This window comes from Neofelis nebulosa, chromosome 6 (assembly GCF_028018385.1).
Source record: "Neofelis nebulosa isolate mNeoNeb1 chromosome 6, mNeoNeb1.pri, whole genome shotgun sequence".
NCBI lineage: Eukaryota > Metazoa > Chordata > Mammalia > Carnivora > Felidae > Neofelis > Neofelis nebulosa.
The window spans coordinates 95,747,201-95,767,070 of record NC_080787.1 but is presented as its reverse complement, the minus strand read 5'-3'; the positions used below and the strand labels follow the sequence as shown (position 1 = coordinate 95,767,070).

The 19,870-nt window shown below is 34.0% G+C and overlaps 1 non-coding gene and 1 pseudogene across 1 annotated transcript; one reads left to right on the top strand and one right to left on the bottom strand.

Annotated features, from left to right (window-relative positions):
* Positions 1–7,684: 7,684 nt before the first annotated feature.
* On the bottom strand, positions 7,685–7,791 carry LOC131515537 (U6 spliceosomal RNA). Its single transcript, XR_009263608.1, has one exon. It is a non-coding gene; the product is annotated as a U6 spliceosomal RNA (small nuclear RNA).
* Positions 7,792–10,224: 2,433 nt separating this feature from the next.
* Positions 10,225–18,305, top strand: LOC131515457 (ras-related C3 botulinum toxin substrate 1-like; annotated as a pseudogene).
* The last annotated feature ends 1,565 nt before the right edge of the window (positions 18,306–19,870 follow it).

The following is a 19,870-nucleotide window of genomic DNA, read 5'->3' as shown; positions in this document are numbered from 1 at the left end:
GTTTATTTAAGGAAAGCAAGTTTGGGTTAACTGAAAAAAAATTAATGTAATTTACCATATTAAAAAAATAAAAGAGAAAAACTTGATGGCATTTTCGTTAAATGAAAAATTTTTGATTAATTTAATACTCATTCATGATAAAATCTCAACAAACCATAAAGGGGCTTTCTGAGTCTCATTAAAGATGATCATATATGAAAGCTATCATCACACTGAGCGGTGAAAGGCTGAATGGTTTCTCCTTAAGATTGAGAACAAGCTAGAAAAGCCTACTCACACTTCTTTATGTTCTAAGTTGTTCCATACACTTGTATGATTCTTCTTATGTCAATACAACACTGTCTTGATTGCTGTATTTTTCTATATAGCACACCTGCAAATCAAGTATGAATCCTCAAATTTGTTATTTTGTTAAAAGTATTTTGGGGGTCATTCTAGGATACTTTGTCTTTCTATATAAATTTTAGAGAAAGAAGATCAATTGCTTAAAAAAAGAAGGGAATTTTTTAATGGGAATTTTTACTGGTATTTTGTTAAATCTGTAGATGCATTTGGGGAGAATTAGCATCTTAACATTACTGAGTTCTGATTCATGAATATAGGATCTCTTTCCTTGTATTTATCTAGGCTTTGAAAGCGTATAATTCAGAAATGTATAGTGTTCAGTGTACAAATCTTGCACATATTTTGTTAAATTTAATGCTAAATATTTCATGTTTGGGTATTGTTCATAGTATGTTTGTTTACATTTCACGCACCAAATTTTTCTTTGCTGGTATTTAGAAATAATGACCTTTGTGTAATAGCCTTCTATTTTGCATTCTGGCTAAATGCACTCATTATTTCTAGTGGTATTTTTTGTAGGTTAGTTAAGATTTTATAAATGTGAAATTTTTATTCTGTTCCAATTCTTACTTCTTTCATTTCTTTTGGTGCCTTATTGTATTGTCTGGGATGATTATACGGCACACAACAATATTACATTCTATCTATATTTCTGTCTTCTTCAGTATTCCATGTAGCATACGAAATATTTTCTCATGTTTGTAGACTGCTGATCTCTACTCTGATCCCACATATCTCCTTATTGTTTACTATTTTTACTTCTTAATTGATTCTATTTTTTCATTTATTTTATTTTTATATTTGAGAGAGAAGGAGAGAATATGAGTGGGGGAATGTGATGGAAAGAGGGAAGGGGGAGAGAGAGAGAGAGAGAGAGAGAGAGAGAGAGAGAGAGAGAGAGAGAGGAGAGAGAGAGAGAGAGAGAGAGAGAATTGTAAGCAGGCTCCATGCTCAGTGTGGACCCTGATGCAAGTCTGGATCCCACGATCTTGGGATCATGACCTGAGCCAAAATCAAGAGCTGGACGCTCAATTCACTGAGCCACCCAGGCATCCCTTTACTTCTTATTTTAAAGACAATGTTTAAAATTAAGGGAGATTTGAACTGTCAAATTTTATTGTGGTACTTACTATAAACCCTCTACACTCAGGTCTCATCTCCTACCACTTTCCTCCTTGTTCTACTTCCACAGTGAATTTGTTGGTGGTCTAAACATGCCATGTACTCTCCCAGTCCTGTCTTCACCTTTGCTGTTCTTTCTGCATGGAGCACTCTTACCCTAAATAGCCATACAGCACATTCCCTTGCTTCTTTCTGGTCATGTTTCCTGCTCATGTTTCCTTATCAGTGAAATCTACCCTCACTACTCTATATAAACATAGCAATCACTTTCCAGAGGCTCACTTAGACCCCTGACACTCCTGGTTTTTCTCAATGCCATTTATTAACATTTAGTATGTTACATTTATTTTCTCTCCATGTTAGATTTGAGCATCATAATAGGGACAATATATATTTTGTTCATTGTGGCATCCTCATCAAGTATAATAGTGTCTGACAAATTATGGATACTCAATAAATATTTTGTGGGGGAATGAACAAATGAATAATGTATCTATCATTTCAATGAGAACTCAAAATACATTTTGTGTATTTGTTCAATATATTAACAGGTGCTAGTTATGGTCAATGCAATGGCAAGATAATTTTAGGATTCATAGAACCATTTTTGAAAATACAATATTTTGAACATTAAACATGTACAGAAAGTGTATAAAGAAAATGAGGCATAGAACACTTATTTTAAAAAGTGGAACTGATAGCATGTATTTCATGAGTTGGTAGAGGAAAAGATAAAAGAAATAAGTTATTTCTCAAGTCCTTTATGAAACTCAAAGCCATTGCTTTCTATGGGTCAGGTTTTGACATATAAGAAAGCGTATTCCATATTTTCCAATACTACAGGAAATTTTTTATACCTTATCTAGGCCAGAAGAAAGGAAAAAACTCACTTAATTCTTTCAGTGAGTAACTGAATATGATACACCCCACTTTCATTTTTACAACTCAGTTTAATTTAGATACCATAAAAGGACCAGATACTTTAAGCTATCGAAGTGATTACATGGTCATCGCAGTGGTGGAGTAATTACAGAGAAATACAAATAGGTTTAAAGGAGATAGCATTGCTGCATGGGGATGGATCTACTCAGCAGAAGACGGTACATTTCTGGTCAGATTTGCACTTTTTAACTTTTTAAACTTTTTTTAATGTTTATTTTTGAGAAGGGGGGGTGACAGAGCACGAGAGGGGGAGGAACAGTGAGAGAGGGAGACACAGAATCCCATGCAAGCTCCGGGCTCTGAGCTGTCAGCACAAAGCCCTATACCGAGCTTAAAGCCACAAGTCTTGAGATCATGACCTGAGCCAAAGTCAGATGCTTAATGACTGAGCTACCCAGACACCCCTTTGGAGGTCCCCCAAGGTTTTTACAAGATCACACAGTTGCTGCATGCTGTGTGGCAAATTCCCTCCAAGCTCCAGGATGAGTTCTGGCTGTATCATTTCTCGTTTATCATTATTTTAGAACTGACATAGAACTGACATGTAGATTTTTAAGTCTATGTAATACTTTTTAACTAAATGTTAACAATAGGAACTTATCAACAAGGACACATATTTTTCCCTGGGCATGGGAAGAGACTGTGGTCCAAGAAAATCTACTTCCAAGTAAAACATGTAAACCTATAAGGAAAAAGACACTGCAATGATGTACCAATAGTAAGGTCTATGCATATATGTTTGCCCAGGTAAATATTAAAATAAGACATGTTAAATATATAAAAGTAGAAAACAAGATTTTATTTCATTTTGATTTATATTGCAAAAAGAATGAACCATATTAAAAGAAAAAGAAGCAAAATAAAAGCAGGCATGAAATTTCTTACCACTGTTATTACACTCTTTCTGGGTAGGAAAAAAAATACATGTATACATGTATACATGTATACACACACGCACACACACACACACACACTCACACACATATTCACCAACATACAGAAGGTAAGAAAATATAACAGAAGGTAAATTATTCTTTCCAAAAACTGAGGTATTAATTTACCAACATGGAGAATTTACTTATCATTTTCAAATATAATTATAGCTTTTTTTCTAGAGTTAGCCCTACATGCTCTTGTTCAGTGTTGCCTAAACTAACATTATTCATCACTTTTCTGGGTAATAATATTTCTAGGATAACTATGGACCTAGAGTACTTTTTACAGGCTTTTGTCTCATTTTTGATACTGTTCATTGAGAAGTTCTAGTTAATTCTATGTTAGAACTGAGTAAAAATTAACTAAAATTGAAAATAAAAGTAAAATTTCTGAGTGACCACTGTCTGGTTTTCAAGATATAAATATTTTCAGGGATCTTCAGGAAACATATTTTTCTTAAAAACACCTGTATGAGATTATCTAGTATAAAAAATATTAATACAGGTTTATGTAAAGAAATGTATTTTGTCTTTATAAAGGAACCAAAGGTCTTTGAAATAATTATTATATTCTTATAACCCCAATAGTATATTTTTATGATTAACAATTTTTATGAACTATTTAAAACCAGGGAGATTAGAAAAATAGAAATAAATCTCAATGAACAAGTTGGTAAACAAAGAAGCAGAAATATAAAGGTCAACATTAACATTTCTGGATAGATATATTAAGATCTTTTATTCTTTTACTCAATTTGTTTAAATATTTTCATGCTAAAAAGTCAGAGTGATTCGTATTAAAATTTTGTAGCAGAGTTTGTCTTCCACAAGCATGGGCTAAAAAATCACCTAAACCATAGAGAGCAACCAGAGTTGACAATGAAATTAGATTTTGTAAATGAACTATGACATGTTCATCTTTGATAATCTAGATTTAAATTTCAAGGAGCAAACTCATCTGCCCAATACGGTAGGCATATTAATGGCCTCTCAGATATGTCCACAATCAAATCCTTGGAACCTGTGAATGTTACCTTACACAGCAAGGGAAGAATAAGTTAGCAGATAGAATTAAGGGTGTTAATCAACTGCTTAACACAAGGAGATTATCCTGGTGGGTCCAATGTAATTAAGGGTCTTCAATGTGAAAAAGGGAGGCAGAACTTTCAGTGCTTGAGTGATGCTAAATGAGAAAGTTTCCACCAGATATTATTGACTTTAATGCTGGAAAGAGATCAGAATTCAAAGGTAGGTGAGCAGCCTCTAAAACCTGGAGAATACAAGGAATTGGATTCTTTCCTAGATTTGCTACAAAGAAATGCAGTCTTCCTGACACCTGGATGTTAGCCCCATTAGACAGACCCATATAAGACTTCTAATCTACAGAACCATAAGATAATAAGGATACTATAGGGGTGCCTACATGGCTCAGCTGGTTAAAGTCTGACTTTGGCCCAGGTCATGATCTCACAGTTCGTGAGTTCAAGCCCCACACCAGGCTCTCTGCTGTCAACATGGATCCGCTTCAATTCTCTGTCCCCCTCTCTCTCTGCCCCTGACCCTCTTGTGCTCTCTCTCTCTCTCTCTCAAAAATCAATAAACATATACAATTAATTTCAAAAAAAGGATAAAATATTTTTGTTACTGAGTTTATGATAACTTGTTACAGTGGAAATAAGAAACTAATGCATTTATCAAAAACAGATATTAAAGAAAAGAAAATATTTACAGGACACTTGCATTCATCAGTCAGTTAAGCATCTGACCTTGGGTTTTGCCTCAGGTCATGATCTCGTCACCATGAGGTTGAGCCCCACATCAGGCTCCAAGGAGATAGCTGGGCGCCTGCTTGGGATTGTCTCTCTCCCTCTCTCTCTGTTCTTCCCTTGCATGCTCTCTCTCTCTCAAAATAAATTTTAAAAAAATGTTTGCTATGAGCTAAATTTATATTCTAATTTTATTTTTGTATAAAATAATATATAAAATATAAGACTATTATGTATTTTTTAAAACTTTTTTTTAATGTTTATTTATTTTCAAGAAAGAGAGAGAGAGGAGAGAGAAAGCATGAGCAGGGGAGGGGAAGAAAGAGAGGGAGACACAGAATCCGAAGCAGGCTCCAGGCTCTGAGCTGTCAGCACAGAGCCTGATGTGGGGCTTGAACCCAAGAACCATGAGATCATGACATGAGCCACAGTTAGAAGTTTAACCAACTGAGCCACCCAGGCACCCCCCAAATATATTTTATATTCAGTCATGTTTTAAGACTCTCACCTCCTTTATCAGACCTTTCCTGAAAAACTCAAGATAAACCTAGTGTTTCACATTTTCTAGGTTTACATGAAATTAAAAAGAAAATTTATAAGTGTAATACATAACATTTGCATAATCAGTCACATAAGTCTTAAGTGAATATTCAATGAATCCTTAAATTTTGAATCATTTAGAGCATTAGCTGTTTTTTAGAACCTCAACTACATTTATAATATCATCAGAAATCTCAGAAGCCTTTTACATTCTTTTTCCAGAAGATATTCTTGCCAAAGATAACTACTATGAATTTTAGTACCTTAGATTTGTTCTGATAGTTTTTGAACCTTATTTACATAACTAGAATCATATAGTATGTACTTTTTTTTTAACCTGGGATCTTTTACTCAATATTATAAGTATTAATCCTTCATATTGCTTCATGTAGTTCATTTTTTTTGATTGTTGTATGTTATTTTGATATATGAATATACCACGATGCTGATGGAATTAAAGTTGCTAATCAATTAACTTTAACATAGAAAGATTATCCCGAATTATCCAGTGAGCCCAGGGTAATCACAGATCTTTAAATGTGGAAACAAACACATGCACATACACATGATCTATTGAGATCATTAATGAATCAAATCTTTAGATCATTTTGGGGAGAGTTGACATCTTCACAATATTGAGCTTTCTAATATGTGCCTTCTAATCTATGGAACTCTATAACCATACCTCAAATAATTTAGGCTTTTAATTTTTCTCATATATCTTTTATATGTTGTGTGTGTGTGTGTGTGTGTGTGTGTGTGTGCTTACTGTTCAAAAGAAAACACAAAGACAAAAAAAAATTCATAGTCAGAGAAGACATGTTCCCTTAGATTTGTGATATTTTTATTTGGATTTACAGTATTCTGTCAAATACCATTCCCTGAGGTAAAAAGAAAACTATAAATAAACTGCAATTCAATATATATATATATATATATATACATATACATATACATATACATATACATATACATATATATATGTATATATCTCAAGTGGCAAATTTACTCTTTTGTGATATCCTTCTTTAAATGTAAAGGGAAAACATTTTTATAGTGTAAATTAAATTTTCCCTCCTAGACTATCTCAAACATCTGCAATGTAAACTTTAGCTTCTATGCTTAAAATAGTTGCTTGACAAATAACATCAAGTTGTAAAATGTATTTTTATTAAATTATATGATGAAAAGGTAAACAGCATAAGTTTTTTGCTTTTTACTTCCTGTTTTTGTCTTTCTAGCTCAGTATATGTATATATATATACTTTTATATGAACACTATGGTGACGATATTAATAGTCATTTCTGAACTGATCTTTCATTCTTAACAACATATTGTTTTCTTGGAGTTAATAATTCTTTTACTTCCGTTTACTTATTTTTTTTATCAATTACTATTTTTTCCTTGATTTGCTGCATCAGCTTTTCAAGTGCATAGAAATATCTTACTTTTTTACAAATGCCTAATCTTATCAGATAATCTGTCCTTGCAAGGCCCACAGGTCTCCTGTTCTAATCTGCAACAGGAAGTAGGTTTACAAACCTGGGGCTAGGTTGTGGTCTGGGATTCCTCTCTACTATTCTCCCTTGTTGATTGCTTATTTCTTTTTGAAAGAAATGTCCTATTTTCTCTTAGTTTCATGCTTAATTTTCTGAATCAGAATCCTGCAGTTGATTCATAAGGAAGACTACATAGGATACTAGGATACAAAATTAACAGTCTTTTCACATCTTAAAAATATTTTTATTCATCTCTTGCTGTTAATTATTTGGACTTATATGTCAGTTTATGAAATACATTTCTTTTAGTCACTACATATTAAATACACTAAATGCATTTATTTTGCTTTTTGTTCCCCATTTTGGTCCCCTTGGGTCTTTTTGTGTTTTTTTTTCCTTGCTTATTTTCCATGTGTTTTTTTTTTTTTTTTTTTGCTCTGTTATCTTTGAGCCCTTCTGCTATTTTTATTTCTAAATTTTAGTTACCATATTTTATTTTATTTATTTTTTATTTTTTATTTTTTTTGTTTTTGTTTTTATATGGAATGCTTCACGAATTTGCATGTCATCCTTGCACAGGGGTCATGCTAATCTTCTCTGTAGCGTTCCAGTTTTAGTATATGTGCTGCTGAAGCGAGCACTAGTTACCATATTTTAAATCTTTCAAGGTGTTTCTTGTCCTCAAAACTTTAAAGATGGCTTTATTTTCTTGTTTTATGGAAACAATACATCTTATCTGTCTAAATACGGTCGGGATATTGTTTTGCTCTGCTTCCTGCACCAGCTTTCTTCCTTCTACATGTGTGGTTTGTCTCTTTATTTTAGTTTGTTCTTTATTCCTAAAGATCTATTTAAATGTTTGGTCTTTTTCAGCTCTCTTTGTTTAAGATAAGGCACTGAAAAGGTGACAGGGGTGTCTATGTGAAAGAGTACATGAAGGACATGTCTGTGACTTTACATGGGATCCAGTCTTCTCGTTTGGAGATTGTCATATCTCAGACATGATGTTATGGCCTTTCTCCTGCGGCAGTTGTTTTTCAAGATTTGGGAATGGGGACCATGAACTACCTATGTATGCCTACTTTTGTTAAGAACGTAAAATATATTTGGAAAATGATGCCAAAGTTTAATAGCTAAATTTGTATTATATCATTAACTATAGCTTCAAACCTCATGTCCCATGCCTCTGAGTTTGGTGTTCTATGATGTCTGGAGTCCTTTGGTTCAATTTCCTCTGTGAGAAAAACTCACATTTTTTTATGGAGGACACAGAAGTTTAGGTATCTTGTTACTTGGTGTGTGATATTCTGTTTTCTTTAAGTTTGAAATATCTTAGGGATTCTATAAAGGATCTGATTTCTATGTTAGTTTCTCCCGTTTCCTGCTTAGATTGCAAATTCTTTGGGTCTCAAAAGTCAATATACATTCTTTTTTTCTAGTTTTTATCTTTCAATAACATTTTAAATATTTTATTCACTTTTTTCCTATCTCCAGTTCACTTTTACTCCTCTAATGCCAATTTATTAAGGCTTGGGAAAGAAGAACATATAAAATATGTAATATGTTTTTCTTGAGATTGCTCTCTTTCTAGTCACCTTAAAAAGAGATCTCAGCCATTACTGTGGCTTTAAAATTGTCAAATATGCAATTAACTCCAAAAACAGTCACTTTATTTATGACATCACCACTATTTCACAGCCTTCAATGTCTGTGGTATACCTGACATCTCACTGAATGGTGTATTGCCACTGCAAATGCCACTACCAGCTTTAACACAATTTATTAATTCTCCAGCTTCCCACTCCTGTTCATGTTTTTCCAGTTTCGGTTAATAATATCACCTTTGTCTTCGTTAACTACATAAAACATTATGTGGGAAATTTTGTTTTTACTCTTACCCCAGAGTCACTGTGTTTTGTCAGCCTTCACTTCTGTTCTTATTGTTGCTATTTCAAAGATCTCTCATTTTATACCTCCTTGACTACTTAACCTTAGATTTAATGTCCTTGTTTATCAAATATAGAGAAGTGAGAAACAAAAGTAGTAAATATTCATTTACTGGTATACATTAGTATATGTTTTTTTACCCACAATCAAATTTAATGTTCACAATGTTCTTATAATGTAGTTGTTCTTATTTTTAAACATTTTCAATGAAATATTACAAGGATATGATAAACTGAATTAAATGTATTAGTTTTAAGTATATATAGCTCAGTGAATATTTACTTATACACATACCCAGGAAAGTTCCCTTGTGCCCCTTAGTCCTGACCCCCAAGCATCAAACATAACCATCATTCTGACTTCAAACACTATTTAATAGTTTTATCTGTACTTAAACTTTGTATAAAAATCATAATACATGTACTATTTTGCGTAGAGCCTCTTCCACTGGAACATAATGTAAAATTTTCCATGTTTGTGTACTTTTTAGTAGTTTTATTTTTAAATTTCCTTGTTATAATTTATCTGTTCTGGTGTTGGATTGACATTTGAGTTGTTTTGATTTTTAAAATATAATGAGTAATATTACTATAAATACTTTGTACATGTGTTTTGTGAGACATACGTAATATTTTAAGAATTTATCGAGAATGAGATTACTAACTTAAATGTATAGTTGTGATTATTGCTGCTGTCTTTAGATTGTGTCTGGAATCATCTAAAGCCTCAACTGCACTAGGTATTAAGAATGACTCAATCATAACAGACAGTTAATACTGTTTGTCAGTTGGGACTTATTTCAAACAAATCATTTACACATTACATTTGCTTCTATATGTTGTTTGAGATTCTCACAAAATGGACACTGGGACCTATGAGGGAATGCCCAAAATGAGCATTCCAGGATATCCAGCAGATTGTTGCAAAGGCTTCTGATGGCCAAGACTTGGAAGCCTCAAAACATCACATCTGCCTACTCAACTGTTCCAACCAGTTGCAAAGGCCAGGCCAATTCAAGAACAATGAAGATAAGGTTTGAATGCTAGGATTAGGAGACCATCTTTGGAGACCAGCTACCAAATGTATAACGTTTTGTAAACACCCAGTTTGCCAAAAGAGTTACGCTAATGTATAGACGCTCCAAGCCCTCCACACCGTCGTTAATACTTGAAACTTACAGTACTTTTAATTGCAGCCATCTTGGTGAGTGTGTATAGGCATATAATTGAGATTTTAATTTGCATTTTCCTAATCAGTGTGTTACTGAGCAACTCTAAATCTGACCACTTGAATGTTCTCTGATGTAAAGTGTTTATTTAAATTGTGCCCATTTTTTATGATGATGTTTTATTTATTTTTTATTTGTAGAGATCTTTATCTATTTGAAGTACATATTCTATGTCAAATATACCTATCACTCATACCCTCTTATATGTGGTTTGTCTTTGCCATCTTGGTAATGTCGTCTATTTATGAAAAAGTTACTGATCACAATAAAATTCAAAATACTTTTTCTTTTATATTTAGTGTTTTATATTCTATTTAAGAAATTTCATCTACACCAAGGTCATAACAATATTTTAGAAAGTTTAATTCTAGAAACATTATATTTTATGTTTTTTATTAAGGTCTATAATCCACTCAAATTATTTTTTCTATTTGAGTTGTAATAAAAGTTCATTACATTCCATACAAATATTTAACTGTTCCATGACTACTGAAAGAAATATTCTTTCCTCTCCAAATTTCAGTGGCACTTTTGTCATAAATCCGGTGACTATATATGTTCGGTTCTATTTCTAAAGTTTCAATTATCCTTTTGTGGTCTGTCTATATGCTTTGCCTATGTTTTGTTATATTTTTTCCTAGGTACCTATGTTGGTGGTTTTTAAACCTCTAAGGAAAGTATATATGATAAAGTCTAAGTAATTTGCACCAAATTAATAGCTGGCAAGTGATAGAACAAGGAATTACACCCATCCCTGTTTGCCTAAACAGTTTGTGTTATTGATACCTCCTAATACAAATTTCTGTGATAATAATATCACTTTCACATAGAATTAGAGTGTAAATTAAACACAATAACAAAAGTGAACCCTCTTTACTAGCTGGAAAGCACTAAAACACCAAATAAATTATTAAAAGATAGATGTATTTTTTACTGGCTCAGAAGGCATCAGTTGTGAGTCCTGTCTATATTAGCTATATGGCATTGAGTAAGGTACTTACATTTTCTGTGACAGAGAATATCTGCCCTCAAACTATGCTTCTTAAATCCTTGCATAAAGTTAGACCATACATTTTTCTAATATCCTTTGTAGGTACTTATGACTATGTGGTTAAATTTTGGTCAATGAAATATGGGCAGCAGCGATCTACAGCTCTTCCAGTTCTGTCCAGTAAAAAATTTCCATGCATTTTCATTCACCATCTACCTTGCCTAATGTGCTGGTTGGATATTAATACACAGGACAAATTCAGAAATCACAAGCTGAAAGAGCCTGAGCTTTCATCAGCCTGCATTCCAGGATGTCTATGTAAACCAGAAAACTTTCCCACATACTTGATTCTGTAAGCTTCTATCAGAAACACCATGAACAAGAAACAAATGTCTATCAAATCAACTCTTTCAGATTTCAAAGCTTACCTGTTTTATAGCATACACTATATAATATTTTGCATTTGATCTGTGTAGTATTTTGCATTTAGTTTGGTACCCATATAAAATCTTTTTTAATATTTAAACAATGTAAAATTTACCCTAAATGTAAAATTTAGCAGTGGCAAAATAAAAAGAATAAAAAAGGAGGGAAACAAGCTGTTTTAATAAACAAGTAGTTGCTTATCGTAAATTTTAGATAAAATGCATGTTGAAAAATACTCCCTCATCTCTGTCTATTGCATTTTATTACACACTATAAATCCTAAAATTAATTAGAACTGCACAAATGATAAAAATAAAATTCCCAAACTACAAACATTTGTTTCAATGCTAACCAAGATACACTAATATGAAATTTTATAATGCACTTTCAAGTTGAAAATAGCTTCTCTGGTATTGGAGTTTTATATTGGGGCTCTTTTCTGGGATAAAAACTATATATTGTTTATAGTAGCATTCATGTGTAAAATGTAGTTCAGAAAATATTCTATAAACTTGATCAAGCATACAATTTTGCATTTGAAAATTACTGGTTCCATTTTTTTTTTTTTTTTTTTTTTTTTTTTTTTTTTTACTTTGTGGAATGGTTAAACAGCTAAGTGTTCAAAAAGACTCAGGAAAGTAGCAAATTAATTCTTGATTTATTTAAATCATTTTGCCTCTTTCTCTCCATCAGTATCAGAGTCATAAAAAATAAAAAGAAACACATAAGAAGTAGTTCTGTAGCTGTTACATCTCTCTCGTCAGGAGTACAACTGACTGTGGTGCCAGCATCCCAGCAGTCGCCTGGGGCTCTGTCAAAGATTTATCTGTTGAAGGATAAACCGTCTTTAATACATTGCTCTATTCATAATCTCTTAGATTTCTGTGATATTACATTATATTACAACTCCTACTTCAAAGATCTCAGAGTGCCTCACAGATGTCATATATTTAAATCTCAAACTCCCTCCAAGGTCAAATCTGCAAAAAATTATTTCTCCTTTTTTGTGACAGGATTTCTCTAAACATGCAGCAACCATAATGAAGTGTTCAGCACAACTTTCTACCTGTAATCACAATTATGCGGTGGAATATGCAAAAGTAAAAATAATCATAAGATAACTGAATTTTTAGTTGTAATAATTTTTCTGACTTAAATTATTCATCATGATAATTAAAACAACTGATGAGAAAACTTTACAAAACCTTCATTATTCAGTTATATGCATACTTTAAAATTTATTCTTACAAAAATAATGTTGCTAATTTTTTTTTCCAAAATGAGGCAGTATGTTCTCATGGAAAATGAATTTGATTTGTTTTGAATTAAAATCACCTTTCTATTTTGATTCTTTTTATTTTTTAACGTTTATTTATTATTGTGAGAGAGAGACACACACACAGAATCCAAAGCAGGCTTCAGGCTCTGAGCCATCAGCACAGACCCCGACATGGGGTTCGAACCCACGAACTGTGAGATAATGACTGGAGCTTAAGTTGGACGATTAACGAACTGAGCCACCTAGGTGCCTCTCTATTTTGATTCTGACACTAATTAGCTATCTAATGTTACTATGAGAATCATCAATTAAATATTGAAAGTTTTGTGCACTCTGTTACTGAACCTAACCAAACCCAACTGATAAAATGGGAAATAGGAAAAAATATTTATGTATACATGTGTATATTTTTTATCTTAAAATTGCAGAAAACTAAGATCAGTATATAATAGCTACCACTTGATGAGCATCAACTAAGCATCAGAATGAATCAAATAAACTCTATTTACCAATAAAGATAAAAGTAATATTTTGTAGGTCAGGATATTGAGAATCAAGTGGGCTAAGTAACTTTTAAACTCATCTAGTAAGTGGATGAGCTTAAATGTGAATCAAAGTTACTAACCTTTAAATTTTGTGTGATACTGTAGTGACGTGCTATTTGGTGAATGTCTCATATAATTTAGGAGAGAAAGCCAGAAATATTTATAAAATCACCTTCAAACTAATGACATATATGTTGAAATGCCCACTATTCTCTACCAGCAGCAGTAGTCTTGGGCTTGAACAAATGTGCACACTCCTGGGACACAGTAGACCAGGTTTATTTAGTTTTAATGAAACATAGAGGACAGCCAATATGAGCACACACAACAGAATGGCAGATGTGTCCTGACTTTCAGGGCAGCTTCTGATTGTCTTCATTACTTGGCACTGAGACACACCTGATCAAGAGAGACGCAGCCAAGTGGATAAGGAACTCCTCAGTTTAGGGAATTGTCATCTCCGGCATCTCTTTAGGTCTTATCTGGGCACACAGCCTTCTAATAATGATATGACTAGCTCCTACTCTCTGGTTTAGCAACATTCCATCAGTTACTGGTTACTTGTCAATTCTACATCGTAAATTATCAATCTGAGCAGCCAGATGGCTACATGGCAACCTCAACAGGATTGTCATTTATTTTGTGTCTGATACATTCCTATATATTGCATGAGTAAGGAGTACAAGATGGATTATAAGGGAAAGTCAAATTCTCAGGCATTCTTGAGGTTAGAGGAAGACTACAGGACACTTGTTTAACCATTCATTTCAGATCCTATCAAGCTTATGCACCTGACTTAAGTGGAACTATATAAAGCCAATTCCTTTCTGCCAAAGGCTCCCATACATGCTGCTTCTAATTCTCTGTTGAGGTGTTAGTTTTCTCTTCACACAAAGTCTTTGCACATATATGTCTAATCTGCTCTTTTCGGGTTGGAAAATGTTCTAAGGGCAAAGATCTTGTGCAAAGGAAAAAAAAAAAACATTTAGAGACAAGGAAACTATGTTCTAGTCATACTATCCCCTGACATGAGGACATCAAGGAAATATGTTTAATTCCCTGATTCTTAATCTGTATATTAGGTGGGATTGACTAGATGGTATCAAACCCCATTTACAAATCATGGGGCACCTGGAAGGCTCAGTTGGTTAAGCGTCCGACTTCGGCTCAGGTCATGGTCTCACAGTTCATGAGTTCCAGCCCCACAGCTGGCTCTCATTGCAGAGCCTGCTTCAGATCCTCTGTCTTCTTCTCTCTCTCTCCTCCCCCCTCAAAAATCAATAAATAAACGTTTTAAAAAACTATTTACAAATCAAATATTCTTTATTTCTGTGAGTCTAGCAAAACACTTAAGTTGTGTAGGAGATTTGGGATGCTTTCTATATAGCAGTATGCATTTTTGTTGCTGATGGCAGAAAGAGAAACTTAGGGACCAAGAAAGGCAGCTTGCTTATATTTTAATTTTCTATTATGTTTATTCTCAGATGATTGCACATCGCTGCCCATTGCCATGTAACTTGCAGGGCTTTCCTATGGAAGGAGCGTACTTCCTGTTCTTGTCAGGCTTGGTCATGAGAATTTGTTTGGCGTAAGAATTTGAGTAGAAGTGACATATGACAGTTTTGAGGAGAACCTTTAACACTCATTACATGTTTCAGTAGCTTACTTGAACGTTTCCATCTGTTCCAAAGCCAGCATGCCTCAATAGTGTTGATCCCATTGAAAACACATAGCACTAAAGCTCAGCAAACTTGCAGTCTAAATGTAATGAGAGAAAATATATCTTTATTTGAAAGCCACTGATAATAAAGTCATCAATTCCAGATGATTCAATAAACAATCTCAAAAACCAGACTTCTACATAGCAATATCTCAATACCTTCCATCTCAAAAGTGACTCATGTATGAATCTCATTTTGCAGACATTTGTAAACCTATGTAATTTAACTTCCCCAGAATATTTGTGTGCATGTATCTGAACATAATAAAGCAATTCATCCTGACACAAGAACATAAAGTAAAATATTATTTGATATTTTAATGCATCAGATGAAAGTAAGATGCATCAGCTGACTGTAATTAAATTTATACTACTTATCTATTTGCATTTGGTGATTATCAAAATACCACATACTAAATTGTTAAAATTGGATGGTTTAAATAAACAAACTCATTTGGCAATCTCTTTACTTCACAAACTCCCTAATAACAACCCCCAAAATTGTAATTAGCATTGTTAGTGCCAATGGTTCATCAGAATTGATTAGTAATAGATTGTAATAAAGGAATAAATGATATATTGAGTGTTTAATCAATTTCAGAAATCTTTCTATGACTTTAAACCTTACTCAGATACAATATAGAAAGTAACATTGAGTAAATATTAGCTTACTTTACTTTCAAAATCATTAAATCATTTATTTAATGATTTTGAAATCATTTAAAATTCATTTTCAGATATTTTTTCTGGATTGGTTAGAAAAATATACGTTCAAGGTACTATATGCAATAAGTGTTAAAAATATAGATATAACCATTTTATTTATTCACCTTATATAAAAAGAATTAATAAAAGAAACATTGAAATATTGCTAATTAGGCTGGTTTTAGGATTCCCTCCACAGTGTAGGGCAAGGTAGCCCAGCACCCCCACACTTTGCTGCCTCCAGCCTTAGACTGTCCTGCAAGCTGAGCCCTGGGCCCACCGCTTCTTGCCTCAACTCCCAGCCTCTAAGTGGTGGCAGGAGACAAAGCTGTAGATAAAACTTGCCTACTGTTCAATTAATTACACAGCCAGCGTATTTCCTAGAGAATACATCCTCGCTGTCTTTTACAACTACTCAGCTAGTGTATGGTAGACGGAACACCGGTGAAATCTGAGTTTGTGGGATACAGGTGGACAAGTAGATTATGACCGATTATGTCCCCGATCCTGTCTGCAAAAAGATGAATTCTTAATTTGTTTTTGTGAGTCCTGCATCATTTGAAAATGTTCAAGCAAAGTGGTACCCTGAACTGTGACACCACTGACTCAACACCCCCATCATCCTGGTGGGGACTAAACCTGATCTCAGGGACAACAAAGACATGATTGAGAAACTAAAGGAGAAGAAGCTGATGCCCATCACCTACCCATAGGAAGTGACCATGGCTAGGGAGATGATGTTGTAAAATACCTGGAGTGCTCAGTTTTCACACCTGTGAGGCCTCAAGATAGGGTTTGGTGAAGCTATTCTGGCAGTTCTTTGCCCCTCTCCTGTCAAGAAAGAGGAAGAGAAAATGCCTACTGTTAGAAATGTCTGGCCCTTCTCCTGCTCTGTCCTCCTTGGAACGTTTTTACACTTTGCTCAAAGACAGTGGAACTTTCCCACCCAATGCCAAGTTTTTGTTGTAGTTTAGTTTTTCTATAAAATCATTTTGAACCAATCAGTAATTATTAGGTTTTCTTTAAAGTGTAAGACTTTACACTTTCACATTACATTAAAATTTAGCCCTAAAATGGCAAACTTCCTTAAAGCCTTATTTTTCAAAAGCTCTTATTCTTGCTCAGATTGAGAGCTGACAAAACACCTTGTGAAATAAATTGCATTGTTGTGCTGAGAACACTAAGCACTAAACCATTAAAGACCTCTTTGTCTTTAATATTTGTATTTATTTTTGAGACAGAGACAGAGCATGAGCACTGGAGGGCCAGAGAGAGAGGGAGACACAGAATCCAAAGCAAGCTCCAGGCTCTGGGTTGTCAGCACAGAACCTGATGCAGGACTCGATCACATGGACTGAGATCATGACCTGAGCTGAAGTCGGACTTTTAACGAACTGAGCCACCCAGGAGCCCCATGACCTCTTTGTCTTTAAGAAGAGACTGCAGAATCTAAAGCTTGGAAATGCAGACACTTCCTAACTAGTTTCTGATAAGAAAGTTTAGAGCCTCCTTCACGAAATGTTACCATTTAATGCACCCATAATTTATCAGACTGTGTCCACTCCCTAACACATACTGTGGGTCATAATGGAATGAGTGTAATGACTCAACTCTTTAGATCAATCTTTTTGATTTTGCAGTGAGATTTAAAACAAACAAACGAACGAACAAAAACTTTAATGTATTTGTTTTTGCTGATACTTTGAACAGACCTCACTCCTGCGTCCCTCTGATGAAGTATCTGCTCTAGCCACGCGCACGGGGTGGAGTGGGCTTGGCACCTGATGTGATCAAAGAATAAAGACAATATTTTGACAAAATCTGGAGATTATTTACACTATAATTCATCAAAATGTGTAATAATTAAAATGTGTAAATGTTTCGCCAGTAAAATTTTAAAAGGTTAATCTCTGTCAAATGCAGTAAATGAAAAAAGGTAGGTATTATCATTAAGTGTTTTAAGCTTTTGGTTTTTCAGTAAAGTTGCTAATCAGCTAATCTTAAAATGGAGGTTATCTGGAATTATTTTTGTGGACCCATTGTAATCACAGGGTCCTTAAAAGTAGAAGCAGGAATCCGAAGGGAAAATCAGAAATGGCAGCATGAAGACTGGCACAACATGGCAAACTTTGATGACGAAAAGAGGGGCCATGTGTCAAGGAAAATGGAACCACTAGGACAAACAAGAGACAAAGAAATGGATACTAGAGTCTCACTCCAGAAAGGAGTGCACCATAACAATGCCTTAATGTTAGCCTGTGAGATCTATATCAGACTTCTGATCTACAGAACTATAAGATTTGTGGTGTTTTAAGTCACTAAATTTAGTATAACTTATCACAGTGGATATAGAACGTTAATACATCTATCCAATACATCTCATTGCAGTCTTGAGCAGTATGAAATTTTATTATATTCAAATTATATTGAGAATAAAAATAGAAAAAGAAGAAGAAAATGGAAAAAACTAAGAAACAAAATTGAGATTATTTACATCCTATCTGTAAAAGGGGTCTCCCTCTTCACATTGTGTCATAGACTCTAAGGATAAAGTTCTGTTTTGGCTAGCAAAAGAACAGACACAGGATTAAAACAAGAGATGGCTAATGTCCAGGAAAAAGACAAGAGCCTCAAATAAGTGTCCTTGCCCCATATTTATTCAGATCAGAAGGCTTACAAACGTGATGGGCGTGCACAAAGAGACAAAGAAAGTGTGAACATTAACTTGGGGACATGAGGGGGGAAAGGGGGTTTTGAAGATATATAGTGTTTGGGGTTTGGGTTAATATAAAACAAAATCTGGGTACCAGGCAGATGGGTAGATGGTTGTTAACAGCAGACAGGAGGCGCCATGCCTGTTTATCTTTGCTAGCCTAGGGGTTGAGACAGATGGGGGAAATAACCTCAGGGTTAATAAGACACCTTTTCTTTTGTTAACCATCTCCACCCCAGGCTGCTTTGCCTACAGTTCGGCAGTCCATAGTCCAGTTCACCAATTTACCTAACTTGGCCCTATTCTCCTATGAAAGCAGCTTTCTGCAATGGTACTAAATTGGGGATGCTTTCACCCTGAATATCTAATCTTGTTATTCCTATGTATTGGACACTTTTGTGCCATTTCTATTTCAGGCCTTTGCCTCTCTCTCTCTTTGGGGGGGCTCTGTACCCCTTCCCTATTTTGGGGTACCTTTGCACCTCCCTATCCCTGGCACTTTTGTGCCTCCCTATTCTCAGAGTGTCTTTACAACCCCCTATTCTTGGAGTGCCAATCTGTTTTACCCAAACTCGGGTGTGAGCATTTTATGACTGTAATTTCTTTATGCCTTGTTAACCCATTGGTGTAAGCCCAGAGGATTCCTAAACTTATCCACCACAACATTGTTATAACTAGATATAGTCACCTACATTTTGCAAATTACAATAAATGTAACTGGTATAATTTAAACAACCTTCTAAATTCCAATTCATTCAGTATTTTTTAAAACCCTTTTTATTTTATTATTTCCTTCTTTCTCAGAAATATTTGCTAGCATTACATTAGCTAAGGAATAAAATACCTATGCTTTAATATGGTACTTTATACATCTAACATCTGGAGTTAGCTTTTTAATATCTCTTCTAGTATTCTGACAAGAGAATTTTCTGTTCTGGTTGATCTGGTATACACTTATCCAGGTGTTATTTTTTTGTTTTGTTTTTTAAACTTTCATATTAGGTTACTTTTTCTAACTTTGTACCTCTATACAAATCTACTGTTTATGGAAAATTTTTGAATTTCTGATGGCCATTCATTGACTTATTCAACAAACACATATCCATATAGTAGTATAGATATAAGATAGTGTGTATCTATAAATAGTATGTCTATAGTATAGCTCT